We start from the raw sequence: 24,579 nt of genomic DNA, 5'->3' as shown, positions 1-24,579 counted from the left end.
GCAACCAAGAATAGGCAAAAGACACTGCTAACACCCATGTCCTAGCATTACTTCACTCCGCACTTTGGGCTTTTTATTTCCCAACTATGCCATCGGTGCTTTTTGTACGCACAAACATTTTCTTTCAACTTTAGAAATCATCCAGTTTCGATTTCCCAAACAGACCAGAAAACAAGCCTGAAACTTCTTCTGTGCCCTGCTTATGCCTGAGCAAGAAGTATGCACAGCTTAACAGAATGGACTAGGAAATCCTCCCGTCCCCTAGAACCAAGAGGTGCAGAAAAACACTTGAATTTATGGTCCCCATTAAAGGTACTTGTGTCAATAGTAGACACATATGACATCCCTCCACTTTCCTAAAAATATGCTTTGCTTAGGTCTTTGAAAGAACCATACCTGTTTGAAGTATGCTGCTAGCCAGAAGTCCCACTTATCCTCTTATTTTTTAAGCAGCACTTCACTACATATTACACACAGGTAACATCAGAGAATTGAGATATTTAACACATTCTGATTACATTGCTAATGAGAAGTGTTTACAAAACAGTAAACTGTGTAAACAGAAAGTAATTGTGCCTAGTGATGGCATTGTTCACAAGCCATTACATGTATGCATATAGCTGTATCCTCCAGTCCTTCATACTCACCATCCAACAGGCATGTAAGGGATCTGGAATGCAGAACCCAAGCCTGCAGCCTAAAAATTATATCACTAGATCTAATCCTGCACTTCTTCATCAGGCTCAATTAATCAATTAATGAAGCATCTGCTTACTTTGAGGAAACTGGAAACAAGAATTCACCTGAGAAAGGGTCCTGAGTTTAAGAGCTGACCAAAGGCATGAGAAGATCGTTATTCAAAGCTATCTTCAATATTAAAGAAATAAGCTTTGCCTTTCAAACCATCAGAATGTGATATCACAACACTTCTCATACTGTCTTTGAACGTCTCACACAGATAGTTTGACAAATTTAAGGACCATGCTGAATAAGAATATTTTACTAAACATAAAGAGCAGTAATTCAGTTTATATTGTAAGCAACACCCAGCACAAGGAGATGTATCTCAATCACTTCAAGAAAAATAACCTAGAAATTAATTGATAAGGTATTTATGACCTCTCCCAACAGACAGAGCAAAAACATGTACAACTGAGAAGAAAAAACACATAATTTATTGTGAACTCTGGCTGGGTTTTGCTCTTTTTGTGACAACACACTGTATATTTCAAAAGTATCTTTCACTTTGATAGAAATTTATCTGCAGAGTTCAACCACGTGAAAGCCCAGCGTTGAGGAGCAAAGGCAACACAGTAGAGATACAAAGGAAAACACAGTCTGACCAGGGCTGGACTCTAAAGACTAGAGCTGCCATACCTGTATTCATGCTCAATACTTCAATGCCATTCTAGAGAGAACAAGAGCATTTCAGGATATATAGAAAAGAGCCACCTCAACAAGCAAAATTGATTCATATGGACCTTCAAGCTCAGATACCATTAAGGAATTTGAGTTTCAGAGGTGACAGTTTTCTTTTTGACAGTTCATCTGCATAGGTGACCATTCAGTGATCAACTAAACACCAACTTTGAAAGCCTCGTAACGAAAAACAGAGACCAAACAGAAAGCATTCCAAGACATCAATCCCATTTTGTAAGTGGTTCCTTCTTTAAGTCATATACAACATTTCTAACAGCACTACATTTACAGCTTTCTGAAGGCAAACTGTTTCATCTTTTCTGTAAAACTTCCAGTATAAGATTCCTTAAAAGCAGTATGTATCCTAAAGAACTCAAATGAAGTCTCCCAGCAGCCATTTAAACAAAAACCACTGTTGATGCACTGAGAAACACAGGGATACGTTGCTTGGTCTAAGGCACAAACAATGCAAAGACATTCAATGTAATTACTTCAAGACCATAAAAAAAACAGTATTAGCAGATCATAATTAGGATTAAATAATTATTACCTTCTCCAGTGCATGATATGTATTCTTCAGTCGAAGTTCCAGTACCTGAAAGAAGTAATACGCAGGGAAAGTTAGTTATACTGATACTGTCATTAAATTCATTCCCACCCACGTTAACTAATTTTGCAAACAGGCCATTCTGATCACTTCAGTACCTCCAGACAACGCAGTGTGCTGGCTGGGCACCCTATGGCAGTCTTCCCCACTCTCCACACCAGTTCCCCCAGCACACAGGCATTCCTCCCCTGGAGCCCATCACTTCCTGCAGACACCAAACATGGTACTGAGGATTGAGCAGCTCCTTGTTTCTTCAATTCTGACTAATTTGCTAAGGGCCAATAAACTTTCAGCCTGCTGCAGCAGCTCACATGGAATCCTTTTTCCCCAGGTGCAACAAACTTCAGGCTTTCAACAGGTGGCAGAAAGCCCCAGCTGCTCCCCCCCACCCCCGCTACACATCAGTAGATCCACCCAAATCCCAGAGCCACTTACAAGGAGTCCCAGCACCACCATTAGATAACCCTAATGACCAATGTATTTTTAGATTCCAAACAATCTATCCCTTGCTGCTCAGAACAATAAAAGCTCTCCAGTTTTTGCTTTTAAAGCTCCCGTTTTCTCTAGGCTCCAAGGAATCCCTCGGCTCACAAGGCACTGCGCCGAAGCAAAAAGGAGGTTTCTTACAAAACACACGACCTTCAGAACTGCATTTGTGTTTTGTTTGTTAAAGCCCTGTCATGCCTGCATGCACAATCGAACCAGGGCTTTTTTTGGTGCTCGTGTAGGAGACTCTGGATCAGATCATTTTTCTCTTCCCCCACAACCCCAGCACGTGTACCAACTACTACGCCTGCTGCTGCTTGCTTCTGTAGGAGCTCTCGCATCAGGTGCTCACTCAAGCAGGACAGCCGACCTCCTGCATGCCCACATGGTGCTTTGGATACTGATAACTTCAGTAGAACAGGTGACTCCAGTTAAAGAAGCATACACTGTAACTTCCAATTAACAGATCAAACCAACAGCGCCTACATATTAAAGCCTTCAGAACTTTCATAACTTCCAACAACAGAAATGCTTTCGGGGGCAATTTCTTACAACGTTTTCCATTGGTGGAATGATATTAACTCAAAAACCAAGAATAAGCAAATCCAGGATGCTTTACATTCAGTATAGTATTTCATCCCTTAGTGATTGCAAGAAAACGAACACTGTTCTTCATAGTCATGCATTTGAGACTGATTAAATTAATTGTACTTTATCCTCACTAGCAGCTCCAAACCCAGATTCCCAGGCTTGAAATGATAAAGCATTTTAACTACATTACCAGCAAACATTCAGCAGTGCCCAGGCAATTCTGCTAAACATAAGATCTCCCACAGCTCAGGGGAGGGCTGGCCATTGCATCCCACTGCTTCCCATCAATTCAAATGCACTCTCAAATTCAGGTGAAGAACAGGTGGAAACAGGCACCAAAGGGAACCAGCAGTGATCTCCCTTAGGTGACACTATGGAAGGCAGTGCACCAACAACTGCATTTAGCAGCTTCAGGTTTTTCTGCATCCCTCGTCAACAGAAGGCTTGGAGAGGAACTTCAGAATGCAGATATGAAATTGTCTCCAAAGGAAAAAAGCAACAACCCTCTTTTAATGTGGCTCCCCAGCCACCCCTCCACTCGTTCCAAAAGCTAAGGCTTCCTAAAAAGCCTCAAAAGAAATTCAGGTTTACACAACCCTGAGTTTCTGTAAAAGAGCAGCACATACTTCAAGGAAAATATCGCTTAAAGCGTTGCCTCTATTTTCCATCTTTATTTCACAGAAATACTATATAATCACACTCCAAATTTGCTTTTTCAGGTAAAGGCAGTTTTTTTGGGAGCTGGCTACTGGGGGAACTGATGAAAGCCTGAAGAGCTGATTTCATCTGCTGCCAGCAGACATCCTCACATTGCACTCCAAGTCTATAGTGGCTCTGAGATGGCTGAAAGAAGCCATCCCACAGAAAGCTGAGGTGTGTTTCGCACCTGGGAGCTCATTAGCATATTATGCAAATGATGACATTCTGAGAGCATCCATCCCCAGAATGCTTATGCAAGATAAGAGTACACAGTAAGGGTTATATTTCTGCGGGCAAGAAGCAACCCTGGTCAGTGGCAAGAACGTTACAGAGGCATCAGGATCTGAATCCCCAGACAAAATTTTCCCTTACTTATTTCAAACACAAAACTCATTTGCTGATTTTTCATCTTTTTTTTCATCCCAGCTCTGCTGTGGGCTGGTGTTTACTCAGCTCGTCTACTCAAGCACTGTTCTGCATTGCCATCAATCCAGCAGCACAGTCTTGCCCTGTTTCCACATCTTCCATATTTACTACTGAAGGAAGCTAAAAGATTTCGCATCTGTCTCTGCCTTATTCCAGTCTCAAATTAAGCACTGCAGAGGCTCTCTGACTACAGATCTGTCTTTACCTCAAATCCACCAGATACCATTTAAGGGCTTCCCCGTTTCTGCTTTCTAATATAGGTTTGGTATCTTTCAAAGCTTTTGCTCTTCCTATAAACACAACATTCTCCACTGTATGCTAAAAAATGTGAGAACTGCAAACCTGCTAGCCTCTGAGCTTATTAATATAGTTCATTGAATAATGAAGTGTTTCTGATCCCTTCCTTGCTTATATTCACTCTCAGTGGCCCTCCCACCCTCATGAAGAAAGATGAAGTTCACTGCAATTTCTCACATTGCTTTTTCTACCCCTGCACCTGGAGCACACTTAGGAAATCAAACCCAACAACCAGACTCATTGCTGCCCTACTCTGCCTCAGCTGCCCTCTCAAAACGAGAAGACATTAACTCTGAAGTACCACCATCTCAGTAGTTACATCAATAGATGAAGAGAAAAGGGCCAAGAAAGAGAGCACCAAGGAAGCCACGCTTCAGCCAGCCACAGCCACCAGCTGCAGTGGATGGAAGACGCAGCCCTTCCTCAGCATCTCCCAAATCCTCATCTTGCTTCTTGCTCCTGAAGTCAGACATTGCTATCAACACAACAGATTGATGACAGGAGCTAAACAGAAGAGAGTTTTCCCTGAGAGAAGAGAGTTTGCCCTGTAAACATCTCTTGTGCATTTAGACATAGTTGGCAAGTCAGCCAAGAGCATTCTCTAAGCCTATGTACCTCGTGCAAAAAGATAAAAAAAATAATGGAAAAGCCTAATCACCATCACAGGTCTCCCAGGGTTTGATTGGTTTAACTTCAAAGTAAAATGCCACCAGAATAGAGATCTCACAGTTTATTATAAGGAAAAAAATGAAAATTTAATATTGCAAAGTGTTATTTTTAAGTAACAGAAAACCTCAGTCTCACCAAGTAAAGAGCACACACATTTCTATTGGATTTCTAGGCTTTAAAAGGCAACTTGATGCCATTTGCTTCACAAATGAAAAGAACATTGACCTGCATGACTGCATATTGATAATAATCTTTAGACAACAGAATTCTGCAGAGATCGTAGAAGAAATCTCACACTGCTTCAGCAGCTGGTTCATAAATTGCACCTCTAAGCTGCATAGCCCTTGAAACTGTCTGTTACTTATAACAGGCCTCCCTGCTCCATCAGAATACGCTCAGAATCCACTGTTTTTTTGACCGGACACAGGCACATGCATGTAAAAATGCTCTTTCAAAGGTACTTTCCACGTGGAAATATAGGTGAATAGCTCATGTATTGCTAAAAAGCCAAGGATAACTCCAGGAGACTGCACTGACAGCCGAGGACGTGACCATCACCCTTCTTTCCACTTTAAATGCAAAGTAATGAAATGCGTGCAGTTGTTTCGCATCGTCTGAGAGATGCGCTCCTCTCTCCAAATTGCTGATTAGGAGATCCTGTGCTCATTTGTGTACAGTGCACCAATCCAGCCACTTACCAAAGGTTATCTAACAGAACATGTCAGGCTTTGATGACAAAGGGAAAAATCACTGTAGATACAGCCAGTTTTATGCATGTGATATCTCATTACCATGCTACGTAGCTTCTCCTTCCGCTTCTTCTTTTCCAAGCAACAGAAGGGGTGGGTTGTACCAACTCCTTGCTACCAACCATATTTTTATTCACCATCATGTAAGCTACAGGTTGGTAGTTTCAATTTTGAATGAGATGGATCCCACGTGCATCTTTAAGGCTGTTCAAGACCCAAGCCTAAGGCTGTGCCCTGATGTGTCTCCCCAGGGCATGAGCAACCCACACCACCACCAGCATGCATCTGTCCCAGCTCTGCCCCAGACTCAAACCAACAGCTTCTGAAACACTGAGGCTTTGCAGAACAGAAGTTCCCATTAGTTTCTGTATTTCTTTTCCAGTCTTCACTTGGTGACTTGTGCAGCTGCACCTGGCCAGAATCCTGAGCCAGCTGAAGGGCACAGCAGAAAGGATATTGTTCAATGTCATATCTGAGTGATTCTTTGCATGAAGGAGCAAGTTGAAGTTAACAGTCTATGCTAGCAGAGAAGGGAGTGGACCATTAGTTCCCCTTCATTTCTTGCTCCTATCCCTCTTATATTAAATCTTTTCTGACCAGGATTGCAGTGCCAGAAGCTAAAATCAGAACTCTGATAAGGAATGCCTCTAATCACTTGTCACCAATTACAAAATGCCAAGCAAAAAAGGTCAGTAAGAAAACCACATAAGTAACCGAGTAATTAGTATCTACATAACCTGTAATAACTAGCACTTGATTGTTGATTTCCACTTGGCATGCTTTACCATTCTGTTTTTATTTGACCTGACAATTCCGTGTTTATTTGCAAGCTAAGGCAGGTATTCACATAGTCCCCCGATTGCTGTAAATGAAGGCCTTAAATATTTGCTGCTGGTGATACATTTTAAATTTTCAGCAAGATTATCTTCTAATACTCAGAAGTGTGAGATTTTGTGACCTTGTGTGTTGAGGAATAATCTTCTACAGCGAGATAAAATGGATGCACGCCCACAGTCTCTCCTTGCTGAAGCTACAGCTCCATCACTGTTAAACTGTTTGTTTTTCCTTTTTAATTTGCTCCCTGTCCTTGCAAACCAGAAGACATTTCAGATCGCCCACATACTCCCTCAACACCACGTTCTCCAAAAACAAGGTCTTTTTCTTTCTAGGTTGGTTTCTTATACAAATTGCCACGTTACCTAACTGGGACACAGCACACAGATACACAAGGACTGTGCAGGGCTTGGAAGTTAAGCATACCCACACCAACTACATAAACACACATTTTCCTGGTGCCTGGCCCCCCTTCTCCTGCAACAAGAAGCAACAGTTTGAACAAGGTGACTTGATATGGCTTAATTCAACCAACATGGAACAACCTGAGATGAACAAGAAGACCTACCAGCTGCCTACAAAAGCAATCAAGCCTACGAGGTCGGATGAGCAAGTCCCATTTTCAGTGCCACAGCACAGAGAGTTTCTTCAGTTTTAATCCACTGCTCTCAGTGAAACCTCAGGGAACAGTGGGTGGTGTGCATCCATTTGTAAGGACTCAAAGCAGGGGAAGGATGTGCTGCTCCTCCTCTGAGAGACTGTCAGGTCAGGGGAGCAGGAGCCCTAAGCAGGGGCACCTGAGGAAGCACTCCTTCTTCCTCTGCCTTCAGGAAAAGCCTCTTCCTTTTGGAAATGCCAAATTATAACTAAAGAGAGATGTTGCTTTGAGATTGATTCATGCAACCAATTTAGCAAGTCCTGAATGCCACTGAGGACAACTAACAACAGTGCCAAAAGCCACCTTGACTTCAAGAACCAACTAAAACACACACACACACACACACACACAAAGAGTTTGCAGAGAGTAGGAAAATGATAAGTGAGCAATCATTTGCACTCTTAATATACAGCAGAGAACTATTGAAATACGTTTATCTTTTTTTCCAGTCAGCCCTCAGCAGTACATAGCAAGAAAAGCAGGTAAATGCAATAATAAAATTGATGGTACACAGAAACAGCAAAAACCTTGCACAAGTTTCCAAAGAGCAGAAGATGTCATTAGTGACTAAAGTACAATAATCTTACTTCTCAGGAGACAGGATTTCTAGTTTGGTGCAATTCCATCACTAAATAGAAATCTATGCTATGAAATTATATCTCAGTCGGAGGTTCTTCCAAAGGATTCATAAAATACTGAAGAATAATGAAGAACTGATCTTAGAAAACCAAAGATTGCACGTGAAGTTCCTTGTAAACTATCATTTATAGAATGAAGCTAATTGAGACATCTGAAACTTTAAGTGTTTTGCAGCAGGAGACAGCAAATAAAGGCAAGTACCAGCTACAAACCAAAGAGAAGGGGAAAAAAACCAGGAAGACTAGTCAAAGTAACTGAACAAAGACTGAACGTATCTGAAATGAGCCACAACATCAGTAGTAAAGCATTTCCTTTAAACTGATTTGATAACTTGATTTCTGAAATCTAAGCAGAATCAGTAAGGGACCATGAAAGCTTTCCTGCTGGCATGCAACATCTTTTCCTCTTTAACTTCCCAATCCTGAAGCAACTCCATGCAGAAGAATAGGGAATATTTAACCAATGTATTACTAGGCTATGACTGGAGGAGGGGAGGGGAGGAAGTTTGCTGTAACATCATCTGTCCAAATTCAGAAGCGCAGAAAATGACTAGTCTGCATCCTAGTGATAGCAAGCCCTTTTCATAGGAACAGTAAAACAAGCTAAGCTACCAAGCCTTGGGATCTGTCAAAACAGAAGAGGTCTCAAGTACTCATTTATAAGGGTAGTTTTCTTCTTCCTCTCCTTCCACTGGTTCAATTATTACAGCTGCATCGTGAATAAATGGTATTATTTTCAGGGAAAATTAGGAAAAAATTAAATAAAAGATTAGGATTAGCTACAGATCCCCCTCCCCCTTTTTTTATTTTTAAATACATCCATAAATTACTCTCCCTACGTGCATCACATTCTACTGCTACAAACCTACCAGCTCAGCAATCCCCCCCTAATTCCAATTCACTTAGTTTTGCCAAGATGCTCTTCCCACTACTACACCCTACTCAGCTTAATCAAGCAATTAGTTCGGCTACATTAATAGATGTACAAGATGCAGGAGAAAAGCATGTAGCTCCATCCTTACTCCTACACCATGGGCAATCTAAGAGTCTTAATGAGCACAGCTATAAAGCAAGCACATCAGGAGGAGATGGAGCTGTTGTTGGCCTGGAGGAGCACGGTTGTGCCTTCACACTTGTGCAAGCAAGGTTGTGTCATAGGAAGTAGGAGAAGTTCATGGCCCACATAATGTGAACCAATCACAGCATTTCCTTCCATGGCACTAAAGTGGCACAGATAAGGCTGAAAAGTTCATTGATCATACTGGTAACAGCACCGTTCTCAAGAAGAGCAAATAGAAGCATTTGGCAGCGCCCTGGTGCCCTTTTTTGCTCTCACCATCAGGTACTTCTGCCTGGCTCTGTTGGCACCTGACACTAAAACTCAAGCAAGTGCTACGCCGTGCTGCAGAGAAAAGTTCATCAGCATGGACATGCTTTCCAAAGGCTAACACTGCCGTGCTGAGGGGTGATGCCTCGTAAGCTGCTGCAGCCCTGGGGTATGGAAAGGAGATGAAAGTGCAGCTGGGAGCTGTGGGCAGACCTGCTCAGGGATCACGAGCAGCACCACCAGAGACGGCAAAATCCTGTTTGTGAAGGTCAGAGCTGAAATTCGGCAATGGTAAATCCCATGAATCTGGAAAAAAGACTCAGCCAAATGCCATTTCAACTCTTATAGGCAGAACATCTACATGAGCGAGCCTGGTTCTGAGCACAGCAAAGCAGCTCTGGATCACATTTTGATCCCACTGATCTGTCAGGGGATCTCTGAGGGCTGTGAGAGCCACATTAGAGTGCTATCAGTAAGAGCAAAGCATCCAGGATCTAAAGAACAGAAATTACAAAAAGACATTCGAATCTAAATAGAAACAACTGAACTTTTGTAACACCAACGTTTTAGGGGGCAAAAAAGCACAAACTTGCAACTTGTTTCCCATGAAGAAACAGAAGTAAACCACTACGGGCCCTCAGGGAACACTGCTGCAGCATGGCTCAACAGAAGTGCCTCTGCTCACGCCTGACCATGGCACTGAAATGGACGAGCAGAGCTCGAGAGACAACAAACATTTCTGGTTTTGAAACATGCATGGTTTTTTTGGGATGCACACAGTGGGGGCAGCCCAAGCAGCCCATGGCAGAGCTGGTTGGCTCCCAGCAGCCCCAGTGCCTCAGCTGCTGCCTCCACCAGCTGGTTAATTGCCTTGTTTCCCCAAACATGGATTATCAGTAAAACAGATTTGTTGTGGCTGCTGTACCATGATTGATGGGAAAATATGTTCTGGAGGCAAAAAGGAGACCAACAGCTTTCCTAAAATATGGAAAAATCTGAAAATAAGCAGAGATGTCCACAGTAGCTACAATCTCTGTATTGGCTTTCAAGGTAATGCACAAGAGTAATGTAAAATTATCTACACACGTTACAAAATATTCATTGTACAAATGCAGACTGTAGGATGGTACAAATATACATATATTCTAACGCACTGTAAGATTATGTCAATATTTTGGATATATTTTCATATTATCCCATATGAAATACTTCAAGACATGTCCTTGCAGGCTTGTAACTTTCAGAAATCAATCAGACATTGCATTCCTTCGTGCACGATAGTTATTTTATATGCACATCACTAAAGCTTTTTCCTGGAAGAAAAAAAATAAGGTTAATTATGCTTTTTTAATAAAAAGTTTAAGTATTCAGCGGGTAAGCCCATTTTTATGGGTTTCTGATTTTCTACCCAGCTCTACCAACAATGCACCCAATATAAAATTCACATCAGTGTCAAAAGAAATCCCATCTCTTACTTCCACTCAAATCTGCTGCACTGAGATGGCCTGTGGCATAGAGATCCTGCTAGGATCCTGCTGGAATCAAGCACAGCGATCCCCTTCCCTTCCCCACCCCTCTTTAAAGAGTTAAGCCCAATAACTCCATCTTCAAAGTCATTATTCTATCAATACACTGAATAATTTAGTAGGCAGCTGTTTGACTTGACATTTTTATACAGGTCATAAAATCACTAATACACTGAAACCTATGCTTTAACTGGTATTTCCACAGGGTAAAGCTGCTCAGGGACTAAGCCACACACGTGCTCCTTGCAATTCCACACCCAGCTGCACGACTTTCACATGGTTTTCTTTATTATTTTATGCATTATTTTGATGACCAATCCCAATCCCATCCCTACAAAAGCCACGACTGGAGTTATTTACTCATTTGTATGTGAACACGAAAAACATGAACTTCATACTATCTGTACAGCATTAAGGATATTACTTGATCCTCAAAGGCTAAGCAGCTTATGATTAGCACTGGGCTGTCAAGTAGGAGCTAGGAGCACAGCTTGATATTTTCTGCCTTTTGGCAACTGCTCCTGGCCATTCCCCATAGCCCTGAGCTGCTGGTTGAGCCACAAGGAAACTGGTCAGATATCTACAGCAGCTTGCTACGTCATGAAAGATGCATGGTAAACAAAAGTAATTAAGAACATATCTTGCAGATTATTTTCCAGCTAAGCTGTTCTTATTTCTTGTCAGTATTCCTCTCAGACTTTCAAAATGGTCAGAAGTAAATGTATGTAGGAATACAAGAAGAAGGAACAAGCAAATGGAATGAAGAGACAGAAGAGCACAGACGACTTGAAGAAGAACACAGAAGTGCAAAAGATCCTATGAAGAACATTTAAATCTGCTACCACTGCAGATTGCACACCATACACGCAGCACTTACATACAGCTTGCAAGGAATTAACTAAACCTTTCCCTCAGGTTTTTCCCACGATAGGCTGTGCACAAGCAGCTGAGCTCTGCCCCCCTTCTCCCTCACCTTCCCAACTGCTCCCAGCGAGGCACAGGGAGCCTAGAGGGCTTCAGGCAGCAGTGGCAGCCCTTGGGCAGCCCAGCACTGAGATGATTGCTGAGGCATAATGTTGCTAGCCAACATAAATCTGATGGCTGTGTGGCTGGGAGCTACTTTGTTAAACGCAGGAGCAGCAGAGGGAAGTGAAGAGATGCCGCTCCTCGAGCACACATCAAATCCTGTACTAAACTCAGGGGTCTGACCTGCCATGGAGAGAAAAGCCCTCCATTCCCACACCCCCAGCAGGCACAGGCTGTCCCAGAAGATAACACCGTCCTCCAGGCTTCTTCTTGAATCCCAAACATTCTCCCAGATTATCAGATTAGAGAAACACAACCGCTGATGAGCTGGCCTTGAGCAAGCAGCAGCATGGGGGCATCCCCTCTGTCCACCCAAACCCCCTGAGCAGACATCCTGCAGAATGAAGCAGAGGCTTCACTCTTGTTAACAACTCCCTTTTAGAGGAGGAGAGGCAGGCCAGTACTGAGAAAATACAATCAGGTGGAAAACGAATACAAAAGCCAACGCAACTCTGCATGCTTCAGCTCACACACAGCTAATCCAACCCAACCACAGGACACCCAGCTCGATGCCATTTTGGACACAGAAAGTGTTATAAGATATTGTAAAGGCACAAAAATCAAAAGATCTGCAGAAAAATCTCCCAAGTGCAATTATTTTAGCTGCATATAAATACATCACTTTCTTTACAAGGTATAAATAACTATATGCAATTACATGCTAATTACTTACAATTAAATTGCAGCGTAAATACAGCACCGCACAAAGATAATCAGATGGTTACTTGCACAATGTAAATTAATTGATAACAGGAGATTTACAATTGCAAATTAGAGCGATTACATTTTGAATCCTTTGTTAGATGGCAGGTATGGCACACGGTTCACCGCCGTTTTTTTCCCACCAGGGTCACATTCTGCATTCCACGTGGCTGTGGGTTCCCTCCTCGGGGTGACAAAAAGAGGGAGGAGGTGACAATTTTCTGAGTCAGCACGTACAACCTTTGCTGTTCTTTCCGACATAATTACCCCACGTAATTTCCATCATTATCCGTTATCTGAAACATTCTCCATGCTGCTGGCAATAGGATACTTAGTTCTGATTAGCTTTGGAGAGAGAAATTTCCACAGCCTTATCTTCCACTTGCATTTCTGATTCCTTCTCCCCTTAGCTCCATCCGGCACTCAATTTAGTTTCACTTGTGTGGCCGTCTACAGCTATAAACACAAATTGTCTGCAATTTTACGCCTTCAAAATCCTGGGATTTTTTCATTATTTCACCAACATGCAGAAGGCAAATTTACCATCTATTCATAAAATAACAGCAGTGGGTGTCTTTGCTGCTTACTGGAATTTGTTTGTCCTTTTCTTAAAGGTTGTGCGTGCCTCTGTGTGTTATTTGTGTTATTTCAGACCACGTGTGTTGTCCCTGGCTCCTGCTAGAAAAAAGGATATCTGCAGTCACTGTTTGTTGATTTTCCATTGACTTCTGTTTGAGGCTGAAGGTATTTCTTGTTATTTTCTTATAATACACTGAGGATACCCATTTAGCTCCATTGACCTTGTAATGAAATGTGTTTCTTCTCGTTTTAGTGCTGGTGTTGAGCATAGGTTTTATTACTTATTCTGTGTTTCGCTGATTTGGGATGATGTGAAGCAGCAAGCAGGTTGGGTGCACTGCAAATAGAGCACGGGAGCAGGGCAGTCACCTGCCCCCCAGGTAAGCTCTTCCAGCATCATGGCCAACCTCAAGCACACAAAGTAACTTTTAATAGCAATTTGCAAGGGTTCATTTTTTTTTGCTTCCTGGCTTCCAACCCTTTCTTTTTGACTGTATAATTAAGGTTTTTCAAACTTCATCCTGCAGATAGCGAGAAATTTCAAGTGGAAGAGGGAAGTACACCACGCTTTGCCAACAGAAATAATGAATTCCTCCTAGGATTGGTGAAGCACACACTAACTGAAACTACAACGGCACGCTGCAAAAAAGGAGGACAGCTTGGTAGTCTACATGGCTGCATGTTTATTCTTTTTTCAATAAAGATTAAAATGGTGCCAGACCAATTACTGCAAACTGAGCTCTCAATTCTCTCCAAACCAAACGCTCCAATAGCTTTGAGAATACTCCCTAACATCCAATCTTTTCCTCCTGTCCCACAGCCCTCACATCCCACCTCTCCAAGCCTTTGGCTGGTGCAGCATGGTGCTATGGATAACTGCACTACTCTCAAATGCAGAAGCAGCTGCACGAGTTGTGTTGCAGTTTCTCATCCCACTGCAGTACATTTACTGATCTGCCTTCTGCAGTTTCATTTACAGTCCCAAGTGTGTGTATGCTAACGTGCAGTGGAAAGTAAAGCATTCAATCTGCACTAGGAGTATTAAAAAAGGGACGTCTTTGATGAATCTACTTCTGGATCATTATTTTACCACCTGAAGACTGCTTGATTTGCATTAGAAATAAATAGGCTAAAACATCATATTATCCAGAAAAGCCTAATTTCTGACACTTACATTTTGAAAAGGCACTTTCTATGGAAATTGACCCCTTTCCAGACCTCCTAAGATAACAGCTATGGAGCATGTAAAGAAGTTTCCATTTCTGGGCAAGTCTTCCTAAGGAAGTTTTCTCCTAGAAAACAATTTGAGAGTTGCCTTCTGGCATCCATCCGAGCACTGAAGGCAATAACTGGTGCCACAGACAGAGAGGACAAGTCCACTCGATACCTCTATTATATTTTTCGTTTACAAAAATAAAGAGAGTATCAGCTCTGTGAACTGCAGGTCACGGAACTAGCAGGGCTGTGTAACCTGCAGGTTAAACATGCATGATTATATATGGCTTGTGAGAAGTATGACTGAGCTAATTGATGGGAAAATCACGCTGCACCAAAATGACCTTATCATTGTTCAGATTAAGCAGAGGTCCCCACAGAGCACTGACAGCCACAGCTTCAGGAGTGTTTTCAAACAGAACGCAGCATTTTACCAACTCACAGAGGTATTTCAGGCTGCAGTCACCCCTAACAGGATCCTCCATCAGATGACAGAAAGGAACTTGCCACCCATCACGGGGAGACTGCGGTAATCCCCAGAGATGCTGCACTGCCAGGATCATTAAAATGCATGACATACACTCCTGCTGCTATCAGATCAGCCGTGCATGGGAATATGATGTCTATAATAGGGAACATACTGGCTCCAACCTTTGTATTCATCTGGGATACCTTTACTACACCAGAGTTGGACTGACTTATTTCATACAGGGGAATGGGCCATATGCACGGGTCTCCCGTTGACAAGCTTCGAGAGGAAACGAAACCCTGGAGGCACACAAGGAGCTTTTTACAGCGAGTCCAGCTGAGAATGAGGTTATGATTTTGGGTTTGCAAATGATCAGTGCATGCATGTGCAAGAATATAAAGGCTCCCTTACGAATGCAAGAGAACGAAACTGAGCACATTTTACTTATTCTTCAGCTCTATTATATTTTCTCTGTAGGAGGTGAAAACTGGCAATTACTCCTGAAGACGCGCGGATAGGAAGATGGAACGTAAATCAAAATAAAAAGAATACAAATATCTTCTCCAGCTATTCAATGGATATTTATTCAACCAAAGTGCTTATGAAGGACTATTCTAGCAAAGCCCACGGTACAGTACGAGGAGTTTCTCCGGTCTGCTTGACGTTACTGGGCAATCAAAAGAAAAGGAGATGAAGAGAAGCAGCGATGTTATATGCAACGTGCAGCCCAAATAAAGCCATTTGGAAAGAAAAGGTCAGCGGTGGTCAGGCTGACATGAATAGCACTTCTACAAGATGCAAGCAGTTCAGCCTAAGTGTACAGACGAATTTCAGAAACACCTACAACAGTTCTATTCTTCCGCTCTAAGGGGATATTCAGGGAGGAAAGGAAGACATTCACTCTGATTAGATGATTTTAAAGACCATATTCTTGGCCTGAAGAGGCATTTCGTGTGTGTTTGAAGGTCAGAATTCAGACGAACCTGCTGGAATTCATATTCATCAGGAAGAAACAAAGTAAGTCCTGGGAAGCCCATTAAAAACATATAATGTGCTTTTTCCTCAAGAATTGCTCTGAAATTGGGTGTCATGTATCTGACTTAATGCTCTAATGGTATGACTTGAACACTAGGGGAGGATATACAGGAAATATCTGTTCCTTATCTGATTATAGAAGGAAACCAAAGTCTCACAGTGTGACACTCCAAGGTGGCTTGCTGACAACCTAAACCTCCAAAATTAACTATTTATCACTGGATTAAAACAGAGCTCAGAGGGCCCGCTGTCAATCAGCCACACCGTTCAAGCTCAAAGAGCACCGGACCCCAAGAGAACAGACAAAAGGCACAAAGGCAGGCAGGGAAATAGAGAGGCACAGAAAGAGGAGGGGACCTGCCCACCATTTCGGAGCAAGAAATGCAACACTGGTCCTATAGACTCCGCTGCTCTCCCCGTTACAGGCAGGTAATTGTGACAAGCCAAGCTTGGTGGCAGTTGTTACCAGAACAAAACAGCTTGAAGAACAATTTCTGTATAAGAAATGATTCAGGAGATTGCCAGCTATCAAGAAATCATTCAAAAAAATCTTTTGGAAAGTCTTTCGTAATGGAAAATGCAGAAGCTCATCATGAGAGCCTCACTTTTCAAAAAGAGCAATATGGAGTTTTTGTCGAGGGCAGAGCTTTGCAGATGTGATTTTATCTTTAAAGCAGGTCCTTGAAAACAACTCACACACTTCAGGGATCCTGGCAAGGACTCAGAGTGCACAGCAGAGGCACGTTATGGCTGTACGGGGTGCAGGGCTCAGTGCAGCTCCCAACAAATCCCCCCAGCACCTCGCAGGGCTGTGCTGTGATGTCCATCCCTTAACTCTGTTTCTCATTCCAGACCTGGAGATCCCCTGTGGTGCTGCTCAAACTCATCCAAAGGATTCATACCCCAGCTGCTGCAAACAACCTGATTATATTCACCTGAATGAAGACAGTAGCATCAACACCTATATACTGTATGTATGTAGACACCCATCATTTACAAAATCTGCTTCTGCTGTTAGTAATTAAAAAGAATCATGTCAAAAGGCCGAGGGAAATCTAGGGAAATCACAGGGGTGGCACTTCAGCAATACACTAATGGTGGAGCAGAAAAGGAAGGTCAATATTTTTGTCAAAGTCTGCAACACAGGCAGCTGCAAAAGCAAAGTGGGGCAGGAGCATCTCCAACAGTAGGTGGTAATTATTAGGAGGACATTACAAAAAGCCAGTGGTGGGAACCAGCAGCTTCGTCTCTGTTGCAAGACCAAATAAACCTTGCAGATGTTTGGAAAAAGCTGGGTTTAATTTAGAAAAAATAAATAAATACCAAGAGTGGCTTCAGAAGAAATCGGTGCTTCCTAAACCCACCCAGACTGCAGCTCAGCCAGGGCCCAGAACAAGCAAAACCTCTGGGTACATGGCCAGCAGGCAAGGAACAAAACAGGAGATGCTTTCAAGTATGCCTTCTCTATGGGGTATTTTCCAAGCCAACGTGTCACAGACTGAGGACCGAAGATGCTTTTTTAGCAGCTGCTTAACTGATCTTATTTATGCATGAATGCAGTATTACTGTGCCAAGGAAGTTAACACTGCATTAATTCCCCTGCCTCCTGATTTAAAGGACCAGGTCACAGCCCTGTCAGATGCTTTTGCTTGTCAGAGCAGCCTTCAGCAGACCAGCACGCTGCTCACCAGGCTGGCATCACACCATCACCACGACAGGCAGCGGGCAGAGGGGGGGTGACAAGGGCTGCGTCCTGATCTCCGACCCACAGCTGTCTGAAGGGTGCCCAGTGCTTCAAGCACTCACAGCCTGCCCTGACACCTGCAGGGCAGCAGGGTCACCTCATCCTTCCTTGAAAAGCTCAAGAAATAAGGTACTTGAAGCTGACACCTGCAGAGAGCCTTGTTACATCTCCTCCAATCAAAACCCATACGGATACTGCGCAACTGGGGAGCAAAGGTCACCACGCATCAGCATTTGGGTGGCTTTTTGTCACTTACAAACCTGCCCCCACAGAACGTTTTTGAAGAATCTTAATTCCCAGGAGGTTTTCACGTTCATTTAAAGGTGCTCCATCTTGAACACAGAAGCTGTAAGTCTTTGCCCAAAACGCTACGCAGCATCAAGGAAATTCAGACTGACACCATTTCAAGACCGCCAAGGCAAACTGATTTAGCAGCCCTGACGGGCATTTATAAGAAAAATAAAATGGGAATCTAATTTCAGCCTACTGTACTGAAATAATATGCAACATGTTTTGATGTCGCAACATGAATATTTCATGTATGAACAGCATCTTGTTTGATGGAGAGATGCTTCCAGACACCAGTGGGAGGAGGTCCTGGGAGACAGAGAAAGCTTAATTGCGATCTTTCCGTGAGCAGCCCAATAGTACAGTAACTTTCAGATCTTCATTGACGTCTTAACTGCTTTGCTACCTGTCAATATGTAAAAGTTTAGAAGTGAAAATCATGACTGGACCTTTCCTCGTAATTAATGGCTGTATTGATCAGCGAGGGTTTCCTCCAGCCTCAGAGAACACCAGGTTTCAGAAAGGGCCCTGCCAAAGAGGTATTTATACTTAGGGCTCATGAGCAAAAAAGGAAACTCTGAGATCTCCAGCATGCTAACAGCATGGCTTTTTAAAAGTGCATTGATAATGAACAGCCCAATGAATTAGGGCAAAGCCAAGTATTTAAGGTCTCAGGGGCTTTTCATTTTGTTTTGATTTGCATTGAGTTTCAAGGTTCAGCAGTTTAACAGCCAGCATGGCCACAGTTCCATTTCCTTCATTTCTAACTTAGAGGGAAAAAATCTCAAGGTTACATCTCAAACAAGAAATCAATCCCAAATTCAAGCTGGCAGTTAACCAACGCATACAGAAAATGCAGTCCACTTGCTGCTTAAGTTTTGCTGAATTTTGTTACAAAACATTTGCACAGCCCTTGAAGTTGCCTGGTATCTCTTGGACTAAAAATATAACCAATGAATCCAATGCACATAATTTAAATGACACTGAATATTCAATAATGGTAATCATCTAAATATTAGAAGCTCTTTGATATGTATTTCTGGGGAAATTGCATTTGTCCTTGACCTTTGCTTACTCATTATTTTGTCTACACGTAATTAACACATTCATCACATCATATAAATGCCACTTATTGATACTGTCCCAAGAGTAACTGGTTATCTAGGAAGAACGTGGACAAATTAGCATTTACTGACTCATTTAGCTTCTTTTCGGCATCACACTGAAGAAATCTATTTGTCAAATCACATGGAAACGTGTATTAAGCAGGCAGGATTTGACAAGATCATCCTTGCAGTTGTGTTACTCAGTAATGGACAGGGACAGCCCCTGATGGGAGCAAGCACAGCCTCTGCAGTGCACCAAGAGCTGCACCAAGGGGTGCGGACGGACAGACAGACAGACAGACAGATGGACGGACACTGGCATCCCCATCAGACTGCTCACAGGATGCAGACAGACAGCATTTACTGTCTTAATTTTTTATAAACTCACCCTGGCAGATAACAAAAATGCAAGCGAAGAAAGCCGCTGCATATATTGGGAAAAAGAAAATCTTCAGATTTCTCCTTGGTGAATTGAGTTTGCAAAAAGGGTAACATACTGCCCCAGGGCACCAGCTCTGCAAGCTCTGATGCCATTCAGAACTTCAGGTGTTTATTCACATTCTACATTATCTCCTCTGCCTACAGATTTCACTGTTTCATGGGATGCTGAGCATCTCTCTGCAGTAAGAACCTGGCAGAGGAGCGATGGAAAATGAGGAATAATCCTGCATCCTCTTTTTTAATCAAGAATGCATTCTCTGTTATTTGTCAACACGACCAGACACTCGGGGCCACATAAGGTTGCTTTCAGCATTTTGTTCACAGAACATGGATTATTTTCTGGGATTTATTCTGGAAGACATTTGCAACCAATCTCTAGTAATGCATATGTCAACACTTTGGTGAGGCTCGCTTGAGTTAAATTTGAAATGGAAACCGCACTAATTAATTACTTGAGATGGCACAAAAGCTTGATTTCAGCGTATGACTAAAAAGGAAAAAGATGAAAAATACAAAAACTGGCACAAGTGCTGCCAGGACCAGGGCTGTGTTAGCAGAGCAGGGCTGGGGGCTGCCCAGTCACAGCCAAGCCTCGTGTCCTTGTGTCACTGCCTGGGGATGCACAGGGCTGGGCTGCAGCCAGAACAAACCAAGGAGCCATCCTGAGGGAAAGATGCTGCAAATATGCACCCTGGATATGCTGGTTAGGCTGGAGGGATTGCTCGGAGTGAAGTGCTAAAAGTTGGCTGCTTCCAAACCAGACTGTTCCACCAAAAAAAAGACAGAAAAAGTGCTTGGTAAACAGGCTAAGGAACGTACTACCTGAGGCTCCAACAGGGAAAAAAAAAATGAATAAAGCAAGCAACTGCTACTAGGTTTACACTTAGTACTTTTGTAATAGAAGAAGGAACAGAAATGAAATTCAACCTGAGCAAAAAGCAGGTGATATAAGCAATCAATGCACAAAGTTAACAAGTAAGCAAAACCGTGTGCCAGAAGAGACCTTTCTGACAGATCCCACTGGAGGATATCCTCAGCAACTCGGCATTAAAAAATAAAAAATCATAAGCAGCCTTGGGCAAATCATGGATTTTTCCCTGCTAATGTTGATGTAAAATATGTAAATGTATTCACAAGCTAGAAGGTGTGGATAATGACTGTTAAACATGCAGAACAGTGACCACTAGAAACAATAGCAGCAAATACACAAAAGAAAGCAGTTTTCAAATTTGATTTTTCTACTTTCACCATGGAAACCTCTCTCTAAGCACTAGCATCAAGTTCAGCTGAAGGAACAAAACAGGCAAAGTTCTACCCTCCTTTTCAGCTTGAAATAGATTTGTTTGTATACACAAATAAACCATGCCATGTTTTCCATACTAAAAAACCCTCAGAAACCAGAAGTTCCCATTGCATGTTCTTAGGTTCCATTTTGGGGAAAGCACTGGAAAATGCCAAGCTGCAGGTGAGCTGAAATAAAGCCCAAAATGACTCAACTTTGTGACGTGGCGGCCTTCCCTGCACAACATCCCTCTCTTCTGGCAGGAGCTGGACACAAATACACACATGTCCAGGGTTCCTGACAGGCTCCTGGCACTTGATAGATGGATCACATTCAGTAACTGGAATACGAAACGTTAAGGTTCTGACATGAAGGGAATGCATGACAGTGGCACAGCAGATGAAGGGATGGGAACCTCGGCTGAATTGCCTTTCCCTCCATGGAGGGGATAATGAAGAGCTTGGCCACGGCAGGAACGCACTCTCAGCAGTGAACATCGGTCTTTAAAAAGACCTTTGTAGTGCTTTCAAATTTGTCAGCAGCATCGCTAACACGCGGGAGGTATTTTAGCCTGTATGAAACCTAACTGTGACCAACGATAGCGAGAGCCTGAGTCAACATGTCAGCACATCCAAAATGCTGTGCAGATCCGAGTCCAGCCCGCTCGTATTACTGACACACCGCCCTTCATTCGCCTCCTGAAGCCACCAAGGTCACCCCAAAGGCAGCGCTATGATTTCTAAGCATGTTCACATTCGGAAAAGGACACAAAGCGATTTGACACGTAACGTGACTCAAAGGGGAAAAGGATTAAAAGAAGACAGGGAAAACAGAAGCATTTTTGGATCAACCCCTACTTTCTGCTATGAGCCACTGCATCCAGTGTAGCTTTCTGAATTTGCAATAATTGGGTATTTTTTATCATTAGCAAATATATTGCCATTTTTCACCGAAATTGCTCAGAGGGAAGTTTCCAAGCAGCACTTCTTCTATGGTCTAGCATGCATATATATTTTCTAAAGGAGCTCCCCCTTCCTGAAGCCCAGCACAACTCTGCTGTTTCTGCCATGCTTCTATTTGCAGCTAATATACTGAGCCATTTGCAGAGAAAGTGGAATATGAGGAGCCCTCCAAACTGGACACGTTTCCTGCTTGTTTTTCAACAAACTAATTCCACTTTCTTCCACATCCTGCTTGCACAAATGACATCCTTCCTACAAACCCGTCTACAAGACCACAGTACCATTTAGCAATCAAAACATGGATGTTCATTATCTGCTTTTCCTTCTGCTATTTCCATTTGTGTTTTTTGGGGTTGTTTTTTTTTTGTTGGTTTTTTTTTTTTTTTTGCTTCTGTTTTCCCCCTTCTTTTCAGTCTCCACAATATTTGGGTCAGTTACTTCTTTTACTTCTACATTCTCTCTCTCATGCTGGCAGGTGTGATCAGAAACACATCCACTCCAGTTGTTATTAATTCATACGTATTTACAGAAGTTATACAGAAAAATACTTTGCAAAACCACAATACACTTGGGATAGATGGCCAACTCAGTTCACATATACTTATTCAGACTGCTCCCCTCCCTCTTTCACAGATTTTATGTTTATTTTAAGAGAGTTTTCCTAAAAATAAAATAAAAAAGAATTAAAAAAAGATGCTTGTTTAGAGAGTGAAAGAAGGATGAAGCTGAAGAAGTTATTTTTTCTGCTCCTGAGTTAATCCTGGGGGAAATCAGTGCAATTCAGAGGGCTTTTTTTTTTTTTTTTTCCTTCCCAACCAAACATCTAAGTCAGCTCATGTTCATCTGAAACTCAGTTCACTTTAGAAAGGCTAAAGAAATGAAGCAGTCCATCAATTATTTAAAGTGTTTGGCCCTGATCCTGTAAGGGCCCAGGTACACGGCTTAATTCCACCACAGCCTTAAAGCCTGAGCCTCTCAGCCACAGGCACGGACTATGAAGAGGCTGGAAAAGAAAATGCACATATCAACACTTTCAGCCAAAAAGAAGCAGAGCAGGAGGGGGGATGCGGGCGGGCAGTCAGGCTGGACTCACACTGGGATGCTCAAGGCATGATCCCACCACGGCCAAAAGGGCCAGGGCCAGGCACAGGGCTGCACCAGGCTAACGAGCACCCAGGGACGGGAGGCTGCAGGCTGCACCTGGGGGCTGTGCAGCAGAAATACTGGTCTGCAAGTCCAGAAAAAAGCAGGTATAGAGACAGTACATATAAAAATGACATGCTATGTGAAAACAGAAGTGTGGATGATATACGTGATCTTAGAAGTGAATTGAAATGGAGAAACGCATTCATCTGTTCCACAGAACTTAACTAGCTACTAAAATTAGATATTGTCAGTACAGTTATAAAGGATTCTCTGCAGTTGGATTCAAATATTAGACAATATTTTACATTTTACACAACAGTAATGGACGACATTACATTAGTACAGGTATTACCAGGTTTTTCTATGTGAATGCTTATGCCTACTCATAAATGTTTCAGCCGGTTAAATCATACTTAGCTACATTTTCAAAAATACATTTTTCATCCCAGGTATTTTGGGGTTTAAAGCAAGTTTTCAGCAAGCCTTTTACCCTGACTATTTCTATACCCAGCAATCAATGCTGTTAGAGAAGGACCGATCCAAAGCAAAAACAGTGGTGCAAAAAGGTCAGCATGAGACAGAATCGTGATGCCCGCCTGGCCCCAGCTTGTCTCAAAGGCTCTTCCATGATCATAAACCCCAAAATTCTGGTGGAGGCACCAGTCTTAGAGCCACCATTGATGTCCTGGGCTCGCCCACTTCTTTCCTTACATCTCCCCATCACTGGGAGGATTGAGGAAAAGACTGCCCAAGCCTTCAGCTGCTTGCCCAGGGCCCGGAAATGTCATTTGATTTCAACACTGCCAGTAACACGTGGAGCTGGGCTTTGTCCTGAAGGTGCCACACTCAGTTATAGCTTGCTTTAAATTTTGGGAGACTTATTCAAAAGTCGCTCAGACAGATGGCACCATTGGTGGTGCCATTGCAAAGGATTTTGTAAATTCCTGAACTACATTCCCCTATTTCCTCACTATTTATTTGCTTATTTTTGAGCAGGCTCATGCAGCCTTAGCTGCTTCACAAGCTCTATGCCCCCATAATATACGGAGCTGCCATCCTCAGTATGCCCAAGAGAGAAGCTAGATGATCCAAAGCCAGAAGTGCCATTTTAAAATGTGACCCTGACATTTCTTTTTGACTGATGGATTTTCTAGGTACAGAACTGTGTTATCTCTGTAATATCTGAACTCAATTTAAGTTTGATCTATAAGATTATTTTCATTTCAACCCCTTTGGACAGTTGCAACAATAATATTTCCTTTCTCCCTACACGAATCTAATTTGGTCTTGCACTGCAACTCTGCTTAGAAAGCTGTTTAGCGGCAATGTTTCAGAAATATGAATCAAATTTTCTTGAGTGAAATAAAATTAGCAACCCAGGAAAGGATAATTCACTTTTCCAGGGGCAGTGATTTCATATTTTAGGTAATGATTCTAAAATACAATAATAGTCGTAATAATAAAATGTTCTGAGATACAGTGGGTGCTGATAGCAACCGGCTATCAGGGGCAGCCTTGCTGTCTCTGAATATGCCAAAAATGGCAAGTCTTGTGTGAGCTGACAGAGGAGAAGCCTCCCCAGTTCAGTCTTCCATGGG

The 24,579-nt window shown here is 42.6% G+C and overlaps 1 protein-coding gene across 4 annotated transcripts in view; it reads right to left on the bottom strand.

Moving 5' to 3' along the window:
* LOC125698623 (contactin-4) overlaps positions 1 to 24,579 on the bottom strand; it is a 304,595-nt gene that overhangs the window by 217,593 nt on the left and 62,423 nt on the right. For 3 of the 4 annotated variants that reach the window (XM_048957196.1, XM_048957198.1, XM_048957194.1), the window contains exon 2: positions 1,970 to 2,014. The gene's annotated coding sequence lies outside the window, so the exon portion shown is untranslated. Of the gene's footprint in view, positions 1 to 1,969; positions 2,015 to 2,124; positions 2,255 to 24,579 lie in introns of those variants that run through there. The other variant, XM_048957195.1, reaches the window with a different exon arrangement.

Source organism: Lagopus muta, chromosome 11 (genome assembly GCF_023343835.1).
Source record: "Lagopus muta isolate bLagMut1 chromosome 11, bLagMut1 primary, whole genome shotgun sequence".
Lineage (NCBI taxonomy): Eukaryota > Metazoa > Chordata > Aves > Galliformes > Phasianidae > Lagopus > Lagopus muta.
This window is presented reverse-complemented; position numbering and strand designations above follow the sequence as displayed.